This window comes from Mauremys reevesii, linkage group 2 (assembly GCF_016161935.1).
Source record: "Mauremys reevesii isolate NIE-2019 linkage group 2, ASM1616193v1, whole genome shotgun sequence".
In the NCBI taxonomy this organism is placed as follows: Eukaryota; Metazoa; Chordata; order Testudines; family Geoemydidae; genus Mauremys; species Mauremys reevesii.
The window spans coordinates 69,692,205-69,719,563 of NC_052624.1; the positions used below are offsets into that span (position 1 = coordinate 69,692,205).

Genomic DNA, 27,359 nt, shown 5'->3' on the forward strand with positions numbered 1-27,359 from the left:
ATAAAAGGGAGCTCCCCCCCGCCATTTATCACATACATGTATTTAGTTTTTGCTGTGTTCAGGGATATAGTCTCCAATATTTATTGCATTACATTGATGCTGTGGCAGAGTGTTTAATCATCAACATATCTGAAGTTTGTTAAGAGGTGTCCACCAATGGAAATCCCAGCTCCTACTACTTTCTCAAACTTTCCAGGGCTTGTCTCATAATAAATTGTGAATACACATTGAAAAGACCAAATGCACCTTTGTTTCACACCCTGCCCAGTGGAAAACCACTCACTGTCACCTGCTGCTGCTCACACCATGGTCTATTATTGAAGTAGAGACTTGCAAATAGTTCCATTACATGCTTTAGAATATCAGGGATAGAAGGGACCTCAGGAGGTCATCTAGTCCAACCTTGCTCAAAGCAGGACCAATCCCCAGACAGATTTTTTGCCCCTTATCACTAACTGGCCCCCTCAAGAACTGAGTTCACAACCCTGGGTTTAGCAGGCCAATGCTCAACCCACTGAGCTATCCCTGTGTTTGCGAACATCATCCAGTGATGGTCATGTTGGATGGTATCAAACGCTTTGGAGTAGTCAATGAAACACATAATCAATAGGTGATTATATTACCTGCATTTTTCAATAATAGATAGATAGATATTCGCAATTTGATCATGTGCCTTGTCTCCCTGTGAAACCAGCTTGCTGTGGTAGTAATTCAGTTTCTATTATTTGCTTCAAGCAATCCTATATTACGTAGAACAGCACTTTACTCACAGACAATATCAGGTAGATGGCATGATATCCACTGCACTCTGTTATACCCGCTTTCTTTGGTAAGGCAGAAAGTTCCCTTTGTCCAGTCAGCCAGCCAATTTCTAGTTATCCATACATCACTGCAAATTTTCCATCAGACCAATAACACGGTCACCAACCACTTTAAGCATTTTTCCTGGTACATTATTTACCTGGTGCTTTCCAAGGTTTTATTTTCATAATAGTATGGCTTGATTGTATTGGCTCCATACTCTTTTTTGTCATGCTGATGAGGTAAACATATTGGCACAGTAATCTCGCAACGTGTATTTGATATCATCTCCTTCAGTAAGAACTATGCCATCATGATTTTTGTTATACTTGGTGGCAGGGAAAACTTTTTAGCAAGAAATCTGACCACTGTGATTGTACCTTTTATATTATTACTCTTTTTCTAATTCTTTAGTAGTTCCTTGCCTTTTGCCTGGATATATTTGCTCTTGTCTTGTCTAGTCTGCCTGTGAATCTGCATACAGAATTCTTTGTATTCTCCCCAGCATTCTTTAGTCTCTCAGATACTCTCTTCCATTCTGCATCATTTTTTCACCAGCTCAGACACCTGCTCCATTAAACATGGTGCAGTCCAAAGCTGACTTTTCAGAATGTATGCATTGGTGGGTTCAAGCATAATAATTTCATTTTATTCCAAAATTTCCTTGTGTTGTTATCCTTTTTCATCTGTGACAAAAACCCATTCTGGAGAGAAGTCCTACAGCTTTTGTTGTTTCTGGACAAGTCCAAATGCAGTAGACCTGCCAAACAGCTTATCTTTTAAAGTTTTGATTTTATGTTTTAGGCCAACATTTGATGGTCTGACCTTCAGTCTGCACTCAGGAAAGTCTTTGTCCATTGGATGCTCAGTTTCCAGCATCCCTCTATCATTTCACAGTCAGTTTGGTTCTTTGTCATGTCCTCAGGTGACCTATATATATATCAATGTCTAGGATATAGGTTGAAGATGGCATTTGTGAAGATCAGATGATTAGATCAGGAAAATTTGACTAAACTTTCTCTCTCATTTTGTAAATCCAGATCATTGTTTCCCACTACTTCTTTATGAAAGTTTACAGCTCCAACTTTCATGTTATGAAGATGATGTTTTTGCTTGTTTTTTAGTGAGCATCTTGTCAAGTAAAAGCAGCAAAGAGTCCTGTGGCACCTTATAGACTAACAGACGTTTTGGAGCATGAGCTTTCATGGGTGAATACCCACTTTGTCAGATGCAACCTTTATTACCTTACAAAATAATGTTAGTCTATAAGGTGCCACAGGACTCTTTGCTGCTTTTACAGATCCAGACTAACATGCCTACTCCTCTGATTCTTGTCAAGTAGTTCATAGCACTCAAATACTTTGTCATCAGCTACTGTTGAAACCTGCATGATAGACATATTAACTCACTGTACTCAAAGACAAACTGTAATGTTTCTATTGCTGATTGGATTTTATCCAAGCACACACTTTGATGTCTCCTTGAATGAGATAAATGCAACCACATTTTCTCTCACATTCTTGGATCCTGAGTACCACACCACACTCCTATCCATTGCATGAAATGACCTTTGCCATTCCATCTCAACTCTGAGATTCCACATAAATCTTTTTTACACCTTTCCAATTCTTTAGACACTATGATGAGTTTCCCTTCATACATATGCCTTATATTCCATTTTCCTGCTCTGGTGATTCATTTACAAAGTTTCAATTCATTCTTTTCCCTCATGCAAACATCAGGCACTGTACTTCCCAAATGGTTTGGTATAGCATCATTGTAACTGCAAATGGTACTCCTAATGGACTGAACCTTCTCAGTATAATTTCTCACACTTTCCATCCTGCACCAGGTTCTGGATGATATCACAATCCAGCACCACACATGGATTAGGATGCCTTTCTTCTGTCATGATAGCTCTCCTGGGAGAAAATATAGAGGTTGTTTTCCCTATTATCCTCGCTCTCTTTTGTAGCTGCCTTTGGTTAAATTGTGGTTTAACTCTTCAATCTTTTTATGGAATTTCCTCAATTGGGGTTGGGGTGGGGGGCTACTGGTACTTCCTGAGGCTTTGACCAGTTATAGATGGTAGTGTCTACTGCCATTATGATAGCAGGTTACAATAATGCCTGACCTGAGAAAAATAAAAGATTATAAATACTTTTAGCGTTCTCTTTCCATCGTATAACTGAACAAATATAAGCAAGTTTAAGTTATTTTCTAACATTGCCAACATGCTTAACAGTTCTATTGATGAGTCTTACTGCCCCCAGTTATAGATTCACAATTTCTCAATTTATTACCTTACAAAATAATATGTATTGTAATTTAATAAATGAAACAATACAAACTAAGAATGGTTATGTTTGAATTAATCCACTGCCTAATATTCAGCTTGAACAGTAACATTTTGGAGCAAATATACACATCATAAAACAGCCAGTATCTCATGATCCCAGCTTCACGATATGAACAACAAAACTGAACAGGAATTTAAAATATTCAGTCTCCACATTCATGTTCACTTCCAGGAAATGGCCTTTTTAAAGAAAAAATAAAATAAAATACCTTTGCTACAGTTCCCTAGCTAAATTCTAATTTGGGTAGTTAGATTGGCCAAGATCTGGATATAGAAGTGACCCTCCATGTATTAAAGAAGGCTCAGCCATATTCAAGGAATTGTATTGCCCATGCAAAGAGCATTACTCAGGTATGTGCAGGAAATAGGGTGGGGAGTCTCAGAATACTGGAGTGGAGCCAGATTAGTTTAATTCTCTGTGAACATCAAGGGCAGTGACTTGCTGCCTCCTGGGAAAGTGAAGTAGCAGTGGAGGAACTATCCCTCCATTGCAGATTTTACCTGTGACCAAAAGCACCCCTATATTCACACCCTAGACACTACTGTAATAAATGCTGTACAAAATATGCCTTATGAGATATCATTTGAAAACTAATAACTCACTGGTCAATAATATCATGGTGAAATGTATGTAGCAACATTATAAGTAAAGTTATGAATTCCCCCTGTGTGGTGTTATTTGCCCATGTTCAAAACCGGACAGTCAAGCCTAGAGAAAAGTTAAACAGGTCTATCCTAAATATGGTTACCTCAATTTACGTATAAGTAGTAAAGAGGGTCCTCAAGACAGCAGGGAGAAGAGATGGCAGTAGATAACATGAATTTGCATTTCAGCAAACACTAGTGAGAAGAAAGAATATGGAGCCTCCTTCACCACCAGACTCCATGTCACCTTCTTTACTGTTTTAATAAACTTTGCTTTGAGGGTCAAAAGAATCCACTTCAAAGGTTAACTTGACTATAAAGGAAAGGAGCACAAATCCCCAAGCTTTCTCTCTCTTTCTCACCTCAGAAGACAAAGGAACCGGCACTTTGACTTTAGGTAGAGATCCTGACCTGAGCATTTGACCAGCCCTGTTGCTGGGAACATGTGGTAAGAATTTTACTTTGAACCAAATCTAACTTGTTAAAATACTTTCTAGTAGCTAAAATTATCTTTATTTCTCTTGTAACCATTTCTGACTTTAATACCTTATACTTGTACTCACTTAAAACCTCTCTCTTTGTAGGTAAATAAACATTTATTATTTTTAATCTAAACTAATCCAGTGTTGTGTTTAAACTGAATTGTTTGGTAACTCCAGCTAAAGTAGCAAACTGTTGAATATTGACTCTTTATAGAGGCAATGGACCTTTAATATCTGAACTGGCCAGGAGAGGGCTGGACAGTGCAGAACCCATTTTTAGGAAAATGTGGGACCAGAAGTGTGGTGAGGTCACCCTGCAAATGGTAACCCAGGCTGGTTGAAGCCAAAGTGTGACTGGTGCATTGCTGACAGGTTGCTGGGGTCATACCTGCTGAACCAGGGCTACAGCTATCCACAGACCACTCAGAGTGTGATCTGCATACTGTTAGGCTGTTGGTCAACAGCCCAGGTTGGGGACTACAACAGCAAAGCATTGTGAAGCACCCAAAGTTGCGAGGCAGGTGGCTACACAAGCCCTCATAGGTCTGGACTGCATACCGGAATGTCACAGTGGTGTAGTTGAAACAGGATTTATACACAGCTTGTTAGTTTAACTGAGATTTACACTTCAAGCACTGGTGTAACAATTTTAAGTGAGTCTCAAGTGTGGTGGCTGGGAACAGTCACAAGAAAGGTTATAGCTTTATTAGTTTCTGTTTATTTCGGGTAAGGGAAATAAAACAACAGTAAATCATAACTATGAGTGCCAGCGAAACAACTATAAAGCCAGAGCTGGCCAGGTTGGAGAAACAACTGAAAGACAAATAGTGTGAATACCAAAAGTGGCCAGCAGAGATGAGAGCCAAAGAGAGGAAGACAGAAAGGCAGCAGCAGTAAGAATCACACTAGTGAGCCATGGAGCTTAAAGACAAAGAAGCCCTAGAAAAGGATAAGACGACACAGTATAATCTGGACATGATGGCAAGTCATCGATAGATCCCACAGTCCCCAACCACTCCCGCCATCCAAGGACACTCAGCTTGGACAAGTTGTGCCCTGCATACAAAGAAGCAGACTCTATTGGAGAATACCTTAACACTTTTGAAAGCCTGTGTGAAGTTCATAAAGTTCCAGAGGACACAAAAATCCCCACACTGATTGCTCAACTCTCTGGTAAAGATTTAAATATATGGAATGAAATGCCAACTAGTGAGGCTTTGAAATATGCTGATATTTTTTTTTAAAAAACTGTCTTGCAAATGTTTCAAATTACCCATGAGATGTATAGATTGAAATTTAGAAATCTCAGGAAAAGTGCTAGCATGAGTCATAGTAAATATGCCTATAAGATGTTTGACCTATTGGTAAAATGGGCAAAGAGAAAGGGGGTTGAGAACTATAACCAATTGTCTGCTCTTTTTTCTCAAGAACATTTCCTAAGCATATGTTCTGAGGCAGTCAGCAACGCAATATGGGAAAAAATTGCCATCCTGACTGATTCCTTTGTACAAGCCCAAATGTCTAATAAGCACAAGCCACAGAGACAGGGGAAGAAGCCTGGTGTAAAGGGGGCACTCAAGTTTTACCCCTAAGAAGGAGAGTGGCTGGCAGCCGAGGCACTCACCTCCTCAGAATCAGTCCTCTCATAGAAATTTGCATCACAGACTCCCTGTGTAGGAAAATGATCTAAAAAGGTGCTTTCAGTATAACTCCACCAAGCACATGAGAAATCATTGCCCTAAGCGAAGAGAAAATAAATCCACACCCCATCCAGCCCAGGTTAATGCAGTTGTACTTAACACAAAATCCCAAGAGGCACCTGCAGGTCCTCTGATGAATTTTATGAAGTCTGATCCTGTGTGGGTAGACCTGAAAATGTATTAAAGTTGCCAAGGTGAATGGCAAAGAATGGATAGGGTGGAGAGTCACTGGTGCCCAGATATGTCTGGTCGGTGGAAACATGGTTCAAGAAACTGACATGCTGCCTGACCAGGAGGTAGAGTTTCTGGCACTGCAGAAACATAAAAATCTTGTGCCTTTGGCTAAGGTTCATTTGGAATGGGAAGGTTTAGAGGGTGACTTGACTGTGGGGATGCCAAATAGTAGGCTCATGGAAATGCTGGTGGGGAATGATATTTTGCATATGACTACAGGTGATAATGTTGTAACTCGTAATAAAAATAAATATTGTGCTGGGGTCCCAGAGAGAAATGGTAAAGACCCGGAAACTACTAAGTGGGGGGAGAGGATGAAATCAGTGTTTCCGGATGTGGGAGGGGCCGAGGCCAGGTCATGTATGGCCGAGGAAAGCAGCATTCCCTGGGGGCTGTGGGAAGTGGGGAGGAATTAACCTCTATTACCGAAGAAGCTGTCCCAGTTATCAGCTGCCAATATTTTGCAGACAAGCTAAGGGCAGACCCCACTCTAAAGTGCATAAGGAGATATGTCCTAGAAGGAAATCCCTGCAAGGGGAAAGGGTGTGTTTTTTTGAAGGGGAAGGGAGATTATACAGGGAAAAATAAGAGCCCTGGAAAACTCAACACGCCTGCTTGTGCCTGCTGAGCTCCGTGAGGCATTAATGTTACGAGGACAAGATTGCCCTTTTGTTGGTCTCTTGAAGGCACAGAGAACCCCTGAGAAGGTAGAGAGAATTTTCTACTGGCCAAGGATACAAAATATAGGGAATTTTTTAGATGTGTGGAGAGGAGGGGAGGAAGAAATCCCATGAAGAATTAAAAACCCCACTGCTCATGCAAAACTTTGAAAAAATATGTTTATATAAAATAGTTCCCATTTCTTTTGTAAGAAAAAGAGTTCTGTTTTCACACAAAACTTCTATTATAGTAAAAGAACAAGAAAATATAGGCTATATACCGGAGGCAAGCAAAACTATTTTTAAAATGAATGTTTTCTACACAGTATAACTGTTTTCAGATATACTAGTATAATGATAGAAGTGACTAAATGCTAAACTATGCATATACATATGAAAACTGACATACAAAATTAATGGTCAATGCTAGCATAGATGGCAGTAGAGTCTTGCTGAGACTGTTATCTACGCCAATAGCATATATCTGTAGCAAAAAGCACACGAGTTACTTACTAGGGTAACACAGATATGCAGTATATAGTGGTATTTGAGTTTGAAAGTGCTGTTTGTCATCTTGTATGGGACACATTTTTCCACACCAGATTTGAAGACCAGATATAAGTTATGATCAGCTAACACAGTACATGTGAAGGGATGTTCATTTTAAGTCCTTCAGATACCAGAATTGGTTTACTCACGCATCCTTATGTAGGAAACTGTGTCATTAAGAGGCTCTGGCAAAAGCAAGTTGGAACTGGTTATGTTATGCAGGCTCCTGTTATATAATGTTTGCTAATCAGTTAGAACTCGGAGACTGACCTCTGCCAGGCTCCTAAGCTCTGAGTGATTACTGAACACTCACCCCAAACTTTCCTTCCTTCTATAAATTATCGAGTGCAGCAGTTAAATTTCCACTGAAGTTTTAAGTGTGTGGTAATAAAGGAATTTTGTCTCACTACTGAATGGCAAGGATCAGATTCTGGACTCCACTCTGGCTACTTTGTGCCAGCCACTCTTTAGTGCAAGCCAAACACAAAACCAGCAGATTCAGTCCTCTGAGGATTTCCCCTGCATTGGGAAACATCTGGCTTCTACACCGCTCCCCTTTCTATCCCATGGCACATGAAGCATTACTGGGGGAAGGTACTTGGCCTGGGCATCGCTACACCCCAAACATCACTGACAGCAGAAAAGATCTGTGGGGCTGTTGGTAGCCCAGCAAAAGTTAGAGCAGCCCTAAAGACTGAAGCCACATTGCCACTTACTTCTTAATTATTATTTTTTTGCTAAGCAGAGGTTGGCCAAACACAATAATTTGGTCACAAAGTCTTCAAGGTTTAAGAGAAGGTCTGAAAAGAATGGGGAAGTACAGAGTGACTTGGACAAAGATTTCGGAATTAACAGACTTATGATAACAGGGGCATTTTAATCACTGAAATACTGAGATTCCTAATGTATGGAGCAGAATGATGAAAAAAAGCCCTGCAATTTGCAGAAGGGAAGGAGCTCCACTCTGGTATGTGCTTCTGCCTGCCCCTAGACACTGCAGAAGCTCCTTTGAATTTCTGCTGTTTAGAAAGGAGAAAGGCTTTCCAGGTACTGAGAAGAGAGTAGCTGCTATATTTGGCATCCGAGCCTCATTGTCTGTGCAATAATATGTGGACATATCAGAATGGAATTCTGCATGGGAATTACTGCTGCTTGAACCAGCTGGGACAGGCTTCCATCCTTTCTAGTTCCTAACAAGGGATTAGGACATGAGGGCATAACCAATTTCAACACAGTCCCGGTGAATCCAGAGGATCTCCTGGTTTGCCTGTGTTGCCTTCTCCCTCTGTGGTGAGCAAATCAACTCCCCTTTAGGAAGGCAATTTGATAGCAACTTCATGAGTTGGTGATGTATGATTTAGCCTCCCGGGCTTTATCCATAGGGCTATAGAAGGGTAACACATGGCCCTTTTAAATGCAAAATTGCTATTCAAATATACAAGACCAAATAATTTGCACCCAAAAGTATTAAAACAATTGGCTGAAGAGGTCTCTGAACTGCTAAGGTTTATTTTTTAACAAATATTGGAACAGTAAAGAAATTTCAGACGACTGGTAAAAAAAGCTAATATCATGCCAGTATTTTAAAAGAATAAATGGGATGACCTATGTAATTATAGGCCTCTTAACCTGATATTAATGCCAGACTAAATCATGGAAAGGTTGTTATGAAATGCATTCAGTAAATAATTAAAGGATGGTAGCATAATTAATGTCAGTCAACATGATTTTATGGAAAAATAGGTCTTGTCAAACTGGGGTGGTTATTTTTGTTTTTTGTTTTTCTTTTCTAGTGATCATAAGTTTGGTTGATGAAGGTAACTGTTCTGAGATAATAGACTTCAGTAAGACATTTGTCTTAGTCCTATATGACATTCTGATATAAAAAGTTATTATACAAAATCAATGTAGACCATATTAAATGGATTTATAATTGGTTAACCGATAGATCTCAAAAAAGTATCTGTAAATTTGGAATCATACTGTGGGGGCATATCTAGTGCACATCTGCAGGGATCTTTTCATGGAAAAATGCTATTTAGTATCTTTACAAATTTTTTGGAAAAAAATGAAAATCATTGCTGGTTTTCAGATGGCACAAAAATTGGTGGAGTGGAAATAATGACGAGGACAGCTCAGTTGTGCAGGTTGATCTGGATCACTTGGAAAGGTGGGGCTCATTTGACAACATGGATTTTCATACAGCAAAATGTAAGGTAATATATCTAGGAACAAAGAATGTAGGTCACACTTACAAGATGAAGGACTGTATTCTGGAATGCAATGTCACTGAAAGGGATTTAGGGATCACAGTTGATAACCAGTTGAACATCCCACTGCGATGCTGTAGCTAAAAGAATGAGCACAATCCTTGCATGCATAAGCAGAGGAGCATCAAGTGGGAGTAGGGAAAGAGTATTAGATCAGTGTACAGCATTAGTGAGACCATTGCTGTGATGTCCAGTTCTGGTGTCTACACTTCATAAAAGGATGTTAATTAATTTAAAAGGGGTCAGAAAAGAGTTACAAGAATGAATCAAAGTCTGCAAAACCTGCCTTATAGTGAGATATTTAAGAGGCTGATCTATTTTGTTTATCCAAGAGAAGACTAAGAGGTAATTTGATCGCAGTCTACAAGTAGCTATATGGGGAAAAGATATTGGATAGTAGATGGCCCTTTAGTCTAACAAAAAAGGCGTAAGACGATCCAAGAGCTAGAAGCTCAATTTTGACAAATTCAGAATAAAAATAAGGTGTGCATTTTTAAGTGAGGGTAATTATCCATTGTAATAATTTACCTAGCGGTGGGGCATATTCTCCATTACTTAAAGAGTTAGGTCCGTAAAGAGGAATTAGGCAATGCAATGCCTAACTCTTAGGTGCTCTGCCATCCAATGGAATTCACAGCCCCAAGTTAGGCGCCCAGTTTCCCCATGCATCGTATGGGCAACAGTTAGATACCAAAGAAAGGGATTCACAGAAGTCAGCATTCTGACTGGGAGCTACCAATACTAGCCAATAGGAAATGCCTAGAGAAGGCCTAAGCCCTACCCCTCAAAAGGTAGTTAGATAACTAACTCCAGGCTGGAGACAGGTACCTCCTTCTGTTTAGGATTCACAGCCATGAACTCTATCATGATGTTAAGCACACAAACCAGATTAGCTCTTTCTTGTGAAAAACCAGAGAATTACCCAGCAGTCTCCTAGAATGTGGGAGAGCTATGTTTGAATCTCTCTTGTGCCAGATTTGGGGGATTGATTTGAACCCAGTCCCCCTCATTCCACAAGATTGCTCTAACCCTGTGGTGGGCAACCCGCAGGCCGCATGTGGCCCATCAGCATAATTTGATTGCGGGCCGCAAGATGTTTTGCACATCCTTGCAGCCTGCTGCTTCCCGCAGCTTCCATTGGCCAGGAACAGCGAACCACAGCCACTGAGAGCTGCGGGGGGCCATGCCTGCAGACAGTCAATGTCAGCAAAATCTCTCATGGCCTGCAATCAGATTACCCTGATGGGCTGCATGCGGCCCATGGGTGCAGGTTGCCTACCAGTGCTCTAGCCACCTTGGTATTCTGGGATAGGTCATTCTCAATTTTTCCTGCTGAAACTGTTACACTTTGAATAAATAAATAAATATTAATTAGGCCAGAAAGAGAAGAAAAAGTTAGAGATTAACTGGATAGCCCAGTGGTTAAGGAACTCCCTGGGATATGGGAGAGTCAGGTTCAGATCCCTACTCCAATTAATATTTGATTATTTATACAAAATGAAACAGCTACAACAGGAGAGAGACCCATCCCAGAACACTAAATAGTCTGGTCATTATGGCACCATTTCGGGGGAGGCTCAAGTCCCTGCTCCAAATCAGGCAGAGTAGGGACTCAAAGCTGGGTCCCCCGCACTCCAGATGCATGGTCTAACCTGTGGTCTATTGAGTATAATGTAACACAATCCCTATCTCACATACTGTCTTTTGTGTGCTGCCCAATCTGCTAATTATACTTAGCATGCCAAACAGATCAGGCAAGATAGGTGAGACTTGTGTGAACTAGGCCACTGAGCATCTTGGTGGCATTGGGACTTAGCCAGCTGTGCACATGCCCACTGGGAGAAACTTTGTGGCAGAGGGATCATATGCAGGTTATGTAGCAGCTGAGCAGGGTTTTGAGGATCTCAGTTGCACTTAAATGTTGGACTTAGGTGCCTAACTGCCACCTTAGGCATCTAAATTCTTGGCAGATTTAGTCCTAAATCCTTAAATCAAAACTGGACTTCTTTCTAAATGGTATGCTATAACTCAAACAGAAGTTATGGGTGTGACACAGATTACTGGTGAGGCTCTTTGCCTTGTGTTATGCAGGAGGTCACACTAGATTATCATTGTCACAGTTCAGGGCAACTATACCTGTATTTCCCCTCTATTGTTCTGCAAGAGCACCCACTTTAGGGTCCCAGCTTCTCAACCATCACTTCCCTTGGGCGGACACCCACATCACACTCCCTCTGACTGGACTGCTCAGGACTGCTCAGCTTTTTTCTCCACAATTATGACACAGCTCTTTCTAAGAAAGCATATTTATTCTTAAAGTAAAAGCATTGCAGAGAAAACATATTAAAAACAGTAAAAGAACCTACACACATGCGAATAAACTTGCCAGAGATCATCCACTCACTTCAAGAAGTGTTGTGGCTGGTGTTAGTCCTTCAAACCCTCCACAGGGTTTTTTTTCGTGAGGTCACAAGTTCATCACAGTTTCAGCTTAGAACAAGCATCCTCATGAATCTGAGAGTCACACCTTTATACAGTTTGGGTCTTCAATGAGACCATGAATAGGTAATCAACCAGACAATGGATTTCTGCTCAAAGCACATCTTCAGAAGGGTGGATCAAGGAGTAGGTCATTTGCATTCCTCTACTCTATTTGTCTAGAGCAGTGTTTCAAAGAGTCCCTTGAAGCTTATAACAGATCCCAGCATTTTCCTTAGCTATACCTTATCCTTAAAGAAGTTACATACAATTGTACAATAGCACAAAAACATTTGTATTTTTAATACCATGAACTTCTAAAATACTTGAACGTCATTCAATAAAGTTTAACTAGGATATTGCAGGAAATTGCCATACCATCACAATCATAATGGTCTCACGTGGCCTTAAAAATGTATTAATCTATTTGTAGACAAAAATCTGTAAAAACATTGGGGCAAAAAATGGGATTTGAAAAGTAGAACAAAACAAAGGAATAAAGACTCAAACAGCTCTGGGGAGATGAGGGACAATACAAATGGAGAGGAGAAATTTTAGAAATAGAGGATTATATTAATTTTAGACACAAAGTACAGAAACATTTGCAAGTCCACTGATTTCAAAGAATAAAAGCAGACTTTAGAGAACACCAAATATAGGTGGAATACAATACAAGATAAAATTACTGTTAGACTGGAGATGAAGGAGAACACATTTACAGTGTCCCCAAAGAACTGAATTTTCCTCCAGACAACATTTCATCTGAATGGCTTGAGAAAACAAAATATAAATTGATGGGTACATTCTGCACAATTATTCTGTACATGATTCTATATAATTACTTTTAACATATTAATTATGTTCACTAACAGCAAAAAATAATCAAGGAATGAAAAAGAATGGGTGTTCATACTAAAAATTATACAGTGTCTCCTTAGGAATTGACATAATAAAGCTTTTACATGGAAGGAAAATAAATTACTAGTTACACTGTTACAAAATAATCACCAAGATCAGATAACACATGGCCCTTTTATGACAGTCTTATCACTAAGATTAGGACTAATATGTGGCCCTTTGTGGCACAATCGAGGACATAGGAAGGAAGTCAGATGATTTTCACTGATGGTTTTGTAAACCATCAGTCTCTTGACTGGCCACTAGTTAGCCATGTCAAGAGACATGTCACGATATAGGGGGCATCAGGACACATTCTTGCTTCTTTGTGGATTACTGGTGTTCCTTGTCCAAAAGATGCTGAGGAAGAGATAAGGCCTGAGATGACACAGCACAAACCAAGCCTGGAACTCAGCTCAATTCAATGAGAATTTCATTAACATGATAAGCCATAGGCGCTGACTCCAAGGGTACTCCAGCACATTGGCCTGCCGCTTCTCGCAGCTCCCATTGGCCTGGAATGGCGAACTGTGGCCACTGGGGCTGAGGGGGGCCATGCCTGCGGACAGTCGGTATCAGCAAAATGTCTCACGGCCCGCAATCAGATTACCCTGATGGGCTGCATGTGGCCCCGGGCTGCAGGTTGCCCACCACTATCCTAATCCCTACTCCACCTTTCAGTTTTTCAACACTTTCCAGAAAAAATAACATCAAAACCTCTCAAACTTCTCAACCAAATCAAATGCTACTCTGGAGAGCTTGTTTGCAAAAGAACACTTTGATATTCACTGAGACAATGTCTCTGTGATATTTGCTGAGACACTGTACATATTTCATGCCAATGTTTTAGTTCCACTTATTGAGAGCAGCTTCTCCAGTGTTTTGATGCTATGAGGAACCATATATTTCTTAAAAACAATCAAAAAACCACTAACAAAATAATGGAAATAATTTATATCACACAATGGGCAGTACTTGTAAGTGGAGTAGAATCCACTTAATCAACATCTTGATAATCAACTCTCATGATTTTGTCACAAGTCTCATGATAATTATTGTTTTCCTTAAAGCCCCAGCTCCTGGAGTCAAGTCGATATCTGATGATATCTGTCTTCATTCTTAAATAAAAACTACATTTCTAGCCCTTGTGGCTGTGAATAAAGTTTCAAAATGTGACCCCACTGCACCCTAAAGGCTCAAAAAGCAGAAGACAAATAAAAAGAACACCAAATCTACTATTTTTACATACTCTCATTTTAAAGCCAATTTAGCATTTGGGGTTGGCAATATTGTAAACTGCCAAGGAACAGCCCGTGTAGTGCCTTTCCATGCCTTAACAATAGGACCCCTCATTACAAAAGGTCTGTTTAAATGGCAGCTCTATTGCTGTCTGTAAAGCTATTCACAGGCATAGGTGCTGGAACTAGGGATGCTGCCTTACCCCCGGCTTCAATTGGTTTCCATCATATACAGGGTTTACAGTTTGATTCAATGCCTCTCAGCACCCCCAGTATACAAATTGTTCCAGCACTCTTGTTCACAGGTTGACAGGTGTGAACTGGTGTTTGCTGGCACACATTTTCCTGCAGTATGATCAGTTCATGCTAGTTATCTTTTAGCTTATGCGACTATAGTTTTGTGGTTTTGTTTTTTAAATGTGTTAACAGTTTGAACACTGCTTATTTTAAATCAGTTAATGAAATAGAAATAAATATCACAACATATCCATAAGAGCCTGTGGTAATCACGATTGATTATTTGTTCAGTTCCTGTTTACGTTGTTATGTATCAATTAAGAGAATTCTGCTGTCATTTTATTTAATTACCAAATATTACATAGTCTAATAATTTTCAGATCAATTATCCACAAAGACAAAAAGCAAACATGCTACTTTATATCTGCATGAGAGAAAGAAGTCAAATTCCAGTTTTTGTGATGTTCTGAGCAACAGAAGGTTTAAACAACACTGGGTAAAGTCCAGCCCAAATACATATGGGAAAACAGTTGGAGTTGCCAGCATTCCAATAAATTATTATGGCGACGTGATGAAACAAATTCAGTGTATGAGCAGACATTCCAAGTGTATTTAATGGACAAGATGATTCATTGTTATAACATGGAAAGGTTAAATGGAAAGAGGAAGAGAGAAAACAAACTGAATACTAAGACTGGAAACTTCCAGATGTGAGCATAAAATGCCACTGAGCCAGTGTTACTCAAAACATAAAATACTGCATCAAACTGTAGTAAAATATGTTAGTTTCTAGAACTCTGTCAGAGTAATCATTTCACAAATATACAAAACTTAAACAGCCACGTGATCAATTAAGAGAATTCTCCCTACCTTTTAAAAGCACCTTTCATGTCCCAGTAGGGCCATTTGTGGTCAATGTGTGATTAAAAATCTCCACATCATCTTTATAAAGAATTCTGTATAGCCCAGACAACTCATCAGGGCAAAAGTGAAACTGAATAAGAGTCAGAGGGGAATCTTTTTGCATATAAACTTCAAAAGAATACTATTGGTTTCATTCACAAACATGCATCTAAGTTCTACAAAATTTGTTTGTCCCTTTATTGCAAATTCAGACTTAGTACAATCCACAGTGCACCTCTTATTAAATACCTATTTCCAATTATGAAAATTGTTACCTTAGTGTTTTATCAGTGCCATAATTATCCAATCCTACAGAAGCTGTAAAAATGCATATATAGCCACTGCAATAGTTATTTATTGATTTATTATTATTTTATAAATTGGTGGACAAAACAGAGCACTGTCTTCTTATAGGTACAGTACAAAATTGATTTTAAAATAGCCTGTAGTTTAGGAGTTCAGATCCAGATTTTCCAAACATTGTAAATATTCAGAGATGGTTCAACCTTAGTTATATTAGGTAAAATCTTCAAAAGTATTGGAGTGATTTAGAAGCTTATGTTCCACTGAAGGTCAGTGGGACCTAAGTGCCTAAATCATTCCAGAAGTTTTGAACATTTTACCCATTATGTACTTTGAGCAGCTAAATCCAAGTAAAAAGTGTCAACCTGAGTCTACACGAAGGAAAAGGTCAAGGTTAGATAAAACATGTTAACTAACCCAGCCATTTTTCCTAGTCTAGTCAAAACCTTTGTCTACCTTATTTGTTTAGAATGTAAACTCTACATGTTTCTTTTTATATATTTGCACCATTCCTAGCACAACTGGGCCCTAATCTCTGTTGGGGCCTCTTGGAAATACAAAAGAATGTAAAACTACCTTCAGAAATATAGAAAACAAGTCGATACTCTTTATGAAGATTTATTGCTCTGCATCAACAAAGAATATAAAGTACAGAAATAGAAAGAAGTAAGGTTGTTTGTTAGTTTTAAAAAACTGGCTATCACGCTTTAATTCAAAGTTTCATGAACTGTTCCATGGACAGCTAATTGTCCGTGGAGCATTTGTTGGTGAGCTGAACGGTCACATGATGCCGTTTGTGTACATATGATTAGGCAAGGAAATAGGATCTTTTGTGAACAATAAATTCAGTCAATTAATATATATATTTCCATATGTTAAAACATCACCATATATGCATGTAGAATATCCCACACTTTTCAGTTCTGTAGCCTAAGTTTTCAAAAATCAAGAAAATTTTATAAGAGAAAGGCAGAAATATTTGCCTTATAAGAGTATAACTTGACTGTAACACAATGTTTTGGAATGAAAGCAAAATGTTGTGCTCATTTTAAAGTTATTTTTGGTGTTGACAAATAATTTAAATACTCTTCCTTTTTACTACTTCTAGTCATAAACATTCCACACCTGTTCTTCAGAAAGGGTAAGCTACAATAATCTTTTTTGCCAATGTATAGAGATAATTCAAATTTTTCTTAAGTAGCAATCTAAAACTATTTGCTTGGTTTACACCAGGGTTTTCATTACAGTACTTCTTAACACCTCCTTTGAGAATACTTGTAATAGAACTCTGCCTGTAACCATTCATCTAGATTTTCCAGTTCTTGAGTGATTTTAAGTTTAAATTGCCGATGCTCATCCAATCCTAAATCCCTTAAAATCAGGCTTTTTACAAGTTCTTTGATACTTATAATTTTAGCAAGATCTCACACTTTTTGAGGAACTCTCTGTCCTAACTTGCTGTCTAGACCACATCAAGTGGAAATGTTAATCCTATTTTATATTGCTCCATATCTGAGTTTCCAAGGTGATTTTTTTTTAAATATTTAAGACAAGACTTTGTGTGTGTGCCATCAAAGGACAGATTTCAAATGTTTGTACTTATCTTTTTAAATATTTTGACTAGTGTAGAAAACATTGTCCTCACAAACCAATTAGTATTATGTAAGTTTGATGTTGGTAAAGTGCTCGTTTTATTATTAGTTATGTTTACTTAAGGAAGCCATTTTGTCATTAAAATGGTAAAGATGAACTTACGTCAGTATTCGGTGTCTTAAAATATTTTGGATCTTTGGATATAGATTGAAGATACATATTATTTTTGGCTGCAGACTGGCTAATCTGAGGTGGGGGGGGAGGAGACAAAAGCCTACAGTAAATCCAGAACATGGAGACCTGGATGAAGGGTCAGAATCTGGGGGAACATGGAAATCATAGCAGGGACAAAGGAGAAACAAGAGTAATATAGAGGGGAAATCTAATGAACATCTTATATGTCTGTATGTTAATGAAAGAAGTATGAGGAATAAAACAGGAAGAATTAGAAATACTAGTGAATAATCATATTATGACAAAACTGGCATCACAGAGACTTGGTGGGATAATTCACATGACTGGGATATTTGTACAGAATAGTACAGCTCATACAGGAAAGACAGTCAGGGAAAAAAGAGAGGAGGTGTTGCTCGATAGATCAAAGATGTATACACTTGCACTGATGCTGAGATAGAAGTGGGAAGCAGACTGATGAAAGTCTCTGGGTAAGGATAAAAGGGGTAAAAAACATGGGTGATATAATAGTATGAGGTTACTATAGAGCACCTAACCAGGAAGACAAGGTAGATGAGGTTTTTTTAAACAACAAAATCATCCAACGTACAGGACTTGATGGTGATGCAGGACTTCAACTACCTAGACATCTGTTGGGAAAATAATACAACAGGGCATAGATTATACAACAAGTTCATGGAATGCACCAGAGACAACTTTTTATTGCAAAAGGTGGAGAAAAAGCCAAGGGGAAAGTCTGTTCTAGATTTGATTCTGACAAATAGGAAGGAACCGGTTGAGAATATGAAGTAGAAGGCAGCTTGGGTGAGAGACAAAATTATAAAGATCATGATTCTAAGGAATGGCAGGAGGGAAAACAGCAGAATAAAGACAATGGACTTCAAGAAAGCAAACTTTGGCAAACTCAGAGAACTGGTAGGCAAGATCCCATGGGAAGCAAAGGGAAAAAAGGTTCACGACAGTTGACAGTTTTTGAAAGAGACAGTATTACGGGCACAAAAGCAAACTATCCCAATGCATAGGAAAGATAAGAAGTATGGTAAGAGACCATCCTAGCTTACCCATCTCTTCAGTGACCAGAACCTCAAAAAAAGTCATACAAAAAGCTGAAACAAGGTCAAATTATGAAGGATGAAAATATATATACGCACACATATATACACACATCACACGCACACAGTGATCAGAGTGTGTGTGTTTGTGCGTGTGCGTGTAAAAAGACAACGCAAGCATGTAGGGACAAAATTAGAAAGGCCAAAGGACAAAATAAGCTAGGGACATAGAGGGTAACAATAAAACATTTTACAAACACATTACAAGCAAGAGGAAGATCAAAGACAGGTAGACCTATTACTTGAAGAGGAGAGAAAAACAATAACAGAAAATGCAGCAATGGCTGAAGTGTTAAATGCCTTTTTTGTTTCAGTTTTGAACAAAAGGGTTAGGAGTGATTGGACAACTAATGTAGTGAACATCAGTGTAAATGAGGTAAAATCTGAGGCTAAAATAGGGGAAAAAACAAATTTACAATTAGTTAGGCCTGTTCTACACAACAAAGTTAGGCTGACATAAGCCACCTTACATCAACCTAGTTGTGCACATGTCTACACTTCAATTTGTCTCCCACTGATGTAAGTGCTCCATTACATCAACATAGTAACACCAGCTCCCTGAGCGGTGTTGAGCCATGGTCGATGTATGGATGTCGACGAAGCACGAGTGTAAACACTACTTTACCTATGTCAACCCTAACAGTCCTCCAGCAGCTGTTCCACAATGCCTAACACTGACCACTCTGTTCACAATTGTTAACTCCACTGCCCAGAGATCATGTATATCAGAGCTGCCTTCTCCCCTCACTCCTGCCATCCCCATCCCCCGCTTTCAAACCCTTTTGAATTTTTGAAATGCCCTTTCCTGGTTGTCCAGCTTGGTGAGCACACCTCTGTCTGCTCTCTGTTGTGCACAACTGCCCAGCTGACTACACACTTCAGATGCACTCCTCTCTGGAGAAGACAGGAGGTATCGGATCTCCTTGGCCCATGAGATGAAGAGATTGTGCAGGCATGGTTCTGAACCAGTCGTAGAAATGTCAACAACTACGAGCAGATTGCTTGAGGGATGCAGGAGAAGGGCTCAGACAAGGGCCAACAGCAGTGCCGCTTGAAAGCCAAGAAACTACGAAAGGCACACCAGGGAGGCCAACAATCAATCTGGTGCTGAACTGCAGACCACTAAATGCCATTCTTGACAGAAACTCCACCACCACCCTGCACACCATTGTGAATGTCTCCAAGGAGCCTAAGGCTGTGTCTACACTAGAGAGGTTACAGCAGCACAGCTGTACCAAAGCAGCTGTGCCAGTGTAAGATCTCTCATGTATCTGCTCTATGTCGACAGGAGAGCGCTCTGTGTCGACATAATTAAACCACCCCTAATGAGTGGCAGTAGCTATATTGGTGGAAGAAGCTCTCCTGTCAGCATAGCTCTGACTCTACCACTTATGCTGGTGAAATTTATATTGCTCAGGGTGTTATTTTTTTTCACTTCCCTGAGCAATAAAAGTTTTGCCAACATAAATGTTTGTGTAGACACTGCCTGAGTCAGAGACCCCTGCCATGAACAGTGAGGAGGAGGAGGAGGAGGTTGGGGAACTGGTGGCCACAGGCTCCAGCTGTGCCATAAGCCAGGATCTGTTTTTGATTCCACCACAGTCCAGCCAGTCCTTGCAGTTGAGCGTGCAGGAGACTGATACAAGGGAAGGAACCTCAGATAAGTATGTAAATAAATTTCCCAATACAATGATGGAGCCCCCAACTTAGCAGGAGACAGCTATTGACTTTTCATTAATTTAGTCATACCACAAGTGGCAGTGGTAGAACAAAGAAAGGTAGAGTTGCTATTTACTTTTCATCCTCCTCTTGAGTTAGGGGGTTGAGTTAGACAGGGGTGAGTGGTGGAGGGACATGCATAGCAATGTATGCAGAGATGTTCCTTGAAACCTCCTGAGAGATCTTGATGAAACTTCCATAGAGGTTCACTCCAATCCTCTACCAAAGGTTTCTAGGGATACCAGCCTTAATTATTCCTCCAGGACAAGACACTTTCCCATGCCAGTCTGCAATAACTTCAGAAGGCACCAGTACGTAAACAGGCTTGCAGCATACAGGCCCAGTCAAGTTCAGGACGCCAGCCGCACCTGTGCTTTCTCTGCCTTTGCAACCCTCAGGAGTGAAATATCAGTTAAAACCACCACCATCACCTGTGGAAAATTCAGTGCCAGTGCCCTAGACTCATAGTTTCATGGAACCAAGCAATTCCCTCCTCATTTCCCTCACTCCTGGTAGGTCATACACACCATGGCTTGAGCTGTGTGGCCCTGGCTACCAGTGTAGTGCTGTAGTTTAGACTTGCCATGAGAGAGTAATCATCAATGGTTCACAATAAAGATGAAATAAAACCTGTCCTGGGTCCAGTTCAATACAATATCTTAATAAATGATTTGGGTAATGGCATAGAGATTGCACTTATAAACTTTGCAGATGACACCAAGCTGGGTGGGGTTGCAAGTGATTTAGAGGACAGGATTAGATTTCAAAATGTCCTTGACAAACTGAAGAAATGGTCTGAAATAAATAGGATGAAATTCAATAAGGACAAATGCAAAGTAGGAATAATTAATTCAGGAAGGAATAATTAATTCCACCAACACAAAATGGGAAATGATTGCCCTCTGAGGTCCACTATAGCTCCACTGAGGTCAAGGCAGCCAAGACAATTTACACCAACTAAGTTTGTGGTCAACTGTTTTTGCTTTACAGCAAAGTGAAAGAACAGGAAGAAACAGCATGATTTCCCAACTTCCTAATTAAGGAAAGAGTACTGCAGAAAAGGATCTGGGGGTTATAGTGGATCACAAACTATATATGAGTCAGCAACATAATATTGTTGTGAAAAAAGTGAACATCATTCTAGAACGTATTAGCAGGAGCATTGTAAGCAAGACACACTAAGTAATTCTTCCACTCTACTCAGCATTGATTAGGCCTCAACTGGAGTATTGTGTCCAGTTCTGGGCACCACACTTCAGGAAAGATGTGGACAAATTGGAGAGAGTCCAGAGGAGAGCAACAAAATTATTAAAGGTCTAGAAAACATGACCTACCAGGAAAGATTGAAAAAAATGGGTTCGGTTAGGCTGTAGAAGAGAAGACTGAAGGAGAGTCTTCCAGTACATAAAATATTGTTATAAAGAGGAGGGTGATAAAATGTTTACTCCTGAGGGAATTCTGCACCAAAAAAAAAAAAATTCTGCTCACAATATTTTAAAAGTCTGCAAATTTTGTCAATAAATAAATGTGGAGGCTCTAGCAAGGCAATGGGGAGCACAGGCCACTGGCTGCATAGAGGTGGAGATCACCCTGCAGCACCTCACCCCCAGGTCACAGACTTGACAGTGAGGCTGCACCCAACCCTGACACTGCACAAGGACCAGGCCGGCCCCAGAAAAACTCCAAGGCCCTGCCTCTCCATGCCTGATGTGAGCAGGCAGGCTCTGTCTGGCAGGATCCAAGTGTGGAGGGGCTTAGTGTGGGGGGATCCAGGTGTGGGGTAAGAGGATTCTGTGTGGGGCAATCTCAGTGCAGGCATCTTGGTGTGGGGGGGTCCGGGTGCACGAAGAATCTAGATACAGGTGCTCATTGGAGCATACTGGGTGCAGGGGCAATGGGACTCTGCAGGGGGTCCAGGTGAAGGTGGTTGGGGCTTATCAGGAGAGATCTGGGTGTGGTGGGATGGAGCTCTGTAGGGGAATCTGCATGTGGAGGGCTCAGCAGAGGGTGGGTACTAGGGGAGTGGGGCTTGGTGGGGTCATGGTCCAGGTGCAGCTGTTTGGGGCTCAGTAGGGTAGGGGTCTGAGTGGCTCATTGGGGCAGTCCAGGGGCAGGAGTGGGGCTCATCTGAGTGGGGGTTCGAGTGTGGGGACCTCACTGGGGAGTGGTCTGGGTGCAGGAATGGGGGTCCAGATGCAGGGGGTGGAGCTTGATGGGGGGTATGGGTACAGGGGGGCTAAAATGCAGGGGCTAAGGCTCAGTGGTGGGATTCTGGGTGCAGGATGAGGCTTAGTGGGAGGGGTTGGGTATGGGGAGTATGGATGCATGGGGGTTGGGTGGACAGGGAAGCAGTTCCCCATACAGTGACCCCTCCCCTGTGGCTGAGGAGCAATGGGGACAGGAAGTAAGTGGGGTGGGATTGGAGCTTCCTGCAGCCAGAAGTTTCTAGGGAAGGGTCTAACCTTGTCCCAGCCCTGGCCACTCTTTGTAGGGAAATAGGAAGTCCCATCCTCACCTGCTCCAGCCCAGCCACCACTAGCAGTTGAACCCAAAGCAGATTAGGAGCCACAGGCTGGGGTGTCCCCAGCACACTCTCCACAGACACACACACGGTGATGTATCTCTCCGCCAGCTCCTCCAGAAGCCCGGAATGATGCGCCTGCATTTCTGGGGATGGGCATTTGGCAGGTCTTGCAGCTTCCCTTTGCTTCCCCATCAGAAGTCATTTTTCTGTGGGCAAGCAAAGAAATCTGCAGTTGACATGAATTCTGCATGCGTGCAGTGGCACAGAATTCCTCCAGCAGTAAAATTGTTCTCCTTAACCACTGAGGATAAGACAAGAAGTAATGAGCTTAATTTGCAGGAAGGGATATTTAAGTTAGACATAAGGAAAAAATTCCAATCCATATGGGTAGTTAAGCACTGGAACTAATTACCTGCGGAGGTTGTGGGATCTGTGTCACTGGAGGTTTTTAAGAACAGATTAGACAAATATGTGTCAGGGATGGTCTAGATAATACTTAGTCCTGCCTCAGTACAGGGGACTGGACTAGATGACCTATCAAGGTCCCTCCCAGTCCTACATTTCTATTATTTCTATGCTTTACTCATGCAGATTTGGTAATGAGTTGCTTCATAACAAAGCAGCATGTGCTTGCATATACAGAGAAGAAAAATGTTGAACAATATTGAGTGTTTATGGCTTGATTCTGTGAAGTGCTGAGTTTTCTCAGTTCCTAGTAGGTTCACTGACAATTAAAGGTGCTCCACATCTCACAGGAAAATTGGAGCCTTCAAATGAAAATTTGGCATAGAGATTCTTACCAGCAGAATTAAAATCAGACAAATTGCTCTGCATCCAAAGTTACATAGGCATATTGGGCCAGATCCTCAGATGGTGTAAATTGGAATAGATCCACTGAGGTCAAGACAGCCAAGACAATTTACACGAACTGAGTTTGTGGCCACCAGTTTTAGCTTCACAGCAAAACAAGATAACAGGAAGAAAGCATGATTTTCCAACTTCCTAATAGCTCCCTTTCCTACTCTGAGATGTGACTGGTATTTGTTTCCCGCAGGACCTCTACAAATACCATTATGATAATTCTATGCATTCACCAATGAGCCAACAGTCCAAGTTTGTTTGCTGCTAAAAAAATAAATAAAATTGCTGGAACAAGCACACAATGCAATGTTATTTGAATACACCCACACACACACCTATAGACACATGCATACATATATGCACACACATAAACATACATGTTTAAACTAATGTTACAATTTATATATTTATAACAATTTACAAGATTGCATATTTTATATGTGTGTGCATACACACCCTGCTTGCCTCTTTGTAATCCCCGTATTCTTTGTAGCCTAAGCATTTTAAGTAGTTTCATTATACTGACAGAGAAATAATCAGTATTCTTAAGAGATGCTAACATTTATCTGAGGATGTCTCACTTAGAAAATAAAGTGTTTCTTTGAAGTTGAAGATTTAAAATTTAAAAAAAACAACATTCTAAGATTTTTGTACACACATTTTCTAGTACTCTAGTACTCAATGTACCACATAATTAGCATTAGATCATACAAATTATCCTAACGTTTGTCTTTGCCATCATTTGGGGCTGTTAGTGTACAACAAATGCTCTACATAAATAAAACTGATGCACTTTTCCAACTGAAGGCAGCAGAAAGAATGATTGTCTTTTTAAAATACCATTGAAAATGAAATAAGATACAAAATAGATGTGTTCCACTCCATTGTAGTTTAATATTAAGCATTATTTATTGTTATTACTATTTATACAATGCCTTAAGTATGCATTGATTTTACATAACACATGTATTAAGAAAGTGTTCTCTCAGACTGACTGATAAACATTACACTATTTTGTGTTTTAGATTAGAACCAAAACAGATCAGAAGTTATAAAATACTTATTCAAAATATCTAGTTTATTGTAGTTTAAAAACTGTTTTAATCACACTAACATAGTCTAGTTAATATACACTTTATCATAATGGCACAACAACATCAGCCAAAGGCTCTCAGCTTGGCCTCATGCCTCACATAATAAAATCTGTGGGTGAAATCCTGGCTCTGCTGAAGTCAATGGCAAAACTCCCATTCTTTATTTCAGATTTCTATCTATGACTGGATTTGAACTCCCAGTTTCTCAAATGTAGTGCTTGGGTGTGGCTCAAATTCCATAGCCAGTACATTCCCTTTTGAACTATTCAGGTTCTGGCAAAACTCTTTTTGACTTCAATAAGGCTAGGATTTCACCCTGTGTGGTTGGTTATTACAGAACATCCATGCATACCGGAGTCTGACAACTTAAAGGGACACTACCAACTTAAAAAACATCACTGCTTTGTCTGAATTTGTCCACTATTGCTGTGACAAGTCACATTTTAAATTATTGTAACTGAAAGAGATTAACAATGTTTGATGTATTTATATGGTTACTTTGTGAACTTGATAGCTCTTCATGCACATTTTCCAGAGTTTCTCAAATGTAGTCTTATATACTCTGGCTCCTCTTTCAGTTTGTGAAAAACAGGGCAGACAGAAAATATCTGTGATTGTAAAACCATGATTATTAGCAGAAGGATTCTGGTTCATGTATAATAGCAGAAACAACTTTAAATTTTTATTTTTAAATGACTACTAGGTTTCAGGTTGACAGCATGCATTTAATTTTCATAGCAAGTGCTGTCTTTAACAAAACAAACTTAATACCGCTAAATTCTCACTCATTATGACACTGTCATTACCAATGTAGCTATTCTTACCCAGTATTATATATCTCTGAGAGAATACTTAAGGCTGCCTAGTGATCTCCACTGGAATAGCATCAAAGTTACTTTCTGGCAAAGACATCTGGCAACAAATAGCACAAATTACTGTAAAATGTGACATGTTAAGCTGCATCTGCATAATTTAAGTGGTCCATTTTTGGCTTTTGTGGTTAGATACCCCGGATTTATACAAACACACTTATCTAATTTAGGCCAAATAGTGGTTTTAAAACCCCACTGACAATGAACCACTACAAGGAATTCTAGACAGAATTCAAAACAATCTGACCTGTTTCAATAAACTGTTGGTTTTGTTCATCAAAGCAGACAACAATGACAGCCAAGTATTACAGTAAGGATATGGTACTTAACAGATTTGTCTTTGGGTAAAGGAATTCGCCATTCAGTAAATGAGCTTATAAACCTGAACACTTATTTTCGATAGCTCATATAAAACTGCTCACAGCCTATATTTCCAAAGTGTGCAATGGCTTTCTGAAGAACTGTTAGCCCTTGAAATATGCATCTGCCTTCAAGTAACACCACAAGAAGAGTGTTTTTAAAAAATGCTTTCCAAACATTAAGATCGTTAACATGTGGGCAGGGCTCCTTCCAGATTTTATGAAGCAACAAAGAATCTGATACTTGACAGATTTTATGAAGTTTGCCTCTTCATAAATACCTTTTAAAAATCCTTCTGAATCAAGTAAAAAAAGCCACTATCAAAACAAGATGTCAAAAGACATGTGAACGTTGTTTTTTTCCCATCCAGCCTTGGGATGGAGTAAATAAAATGCATGAGGAGCAGCTTAAAGGAGTTTAATCACAGACATGTCCCAGGACAGCTTGTCTTGTCCGACAAAGATGCTTATACAGAAATTACCCCAGATTCTCTGAGCGACAAAATAAGTAATCACGTTCTGCACAGACTTCAACACTTTAACCCTCTTCCTCCCCGCGACATACCAGCACTTTATTATTTACTCACCTAAAAGAAGAGGGGTTGCAAATGTCTTTGCACCTTTCAACAGAGGAAAAAATAAACAGCACCCGCTGCTGCTGCTTCGCTAAGGAGAGACCTGGAATCTCTACCCTCCTCCGCTCGCTGCCCCCAGGAAATGCAGAGGATGGGGCGGGTCGTTCCCCCCGTCAGACACAGAGACGAGGACAGCCCACGTTAGGAAAGGGGGAGCCGGGGTCCCCCTAACTTACCGTTCCTGGGCTGGCCTTTAGCTCCTGGCAGCTTTGCCCTCCTGCCCCCAGCTGAGCTCTTCATCCTCCGGGAGGCTGCCCGCTCCTGCCCAGCGAGCCAGCCACGCAGGCGGAGGGCGAGCAGCCCGGGACTGATGCGCGCAGGGGAGAGAGGGACCAGCCTCGGGAGGAGAGATGCGGGGCGTGGGGGGAGCTTCACAGCCGCTCGTGCAGAGTGGTCCCGGCGGTCCCGCCTCCTCTCCGGCCGGGATGTCAATCAGCAGCGGGCGGGCGGGCTGGCCGGCCGCTGCCCGGCTCCTTGGCACTCGGCGCGGTGCCACCTCAGGGGAGGCAGGGCGCGGGGCCCGGGCTTAGCGCCTTGCAACTTGCTCCCCGCCTCCCCCGAGCGCGGCGAGCCGCGGAGACCCGGCTATGCCAAACACTCCCCACCCCGTCCCCCGAAAATGATAGGGGCTCGCTGGGGT

General features: G+C 40.6%; 1 protein-coding gene across 1 annotated transcript in view; it reads right to left on the reverse strand.

The window, feature by feature from the left end:
- The window catches only part of ZNF385D (zinc finger protein 385D), a 609,937-nt gene extending 582,990 nt beyond the window's left edge, over positions 1-26,947 (reverse strand). The window contains exon 1 of the mRNA XM_039525575.1: positions 26,896-26,947. The gene's annotated coding sequence lies outside the window, so the exon portion shown is untranslated. The remainder of the gene's footprint in view (positions 1-26,895) is intronic.
- Positions 26,948-27,359: the final 412 nt, after the last annotated feature.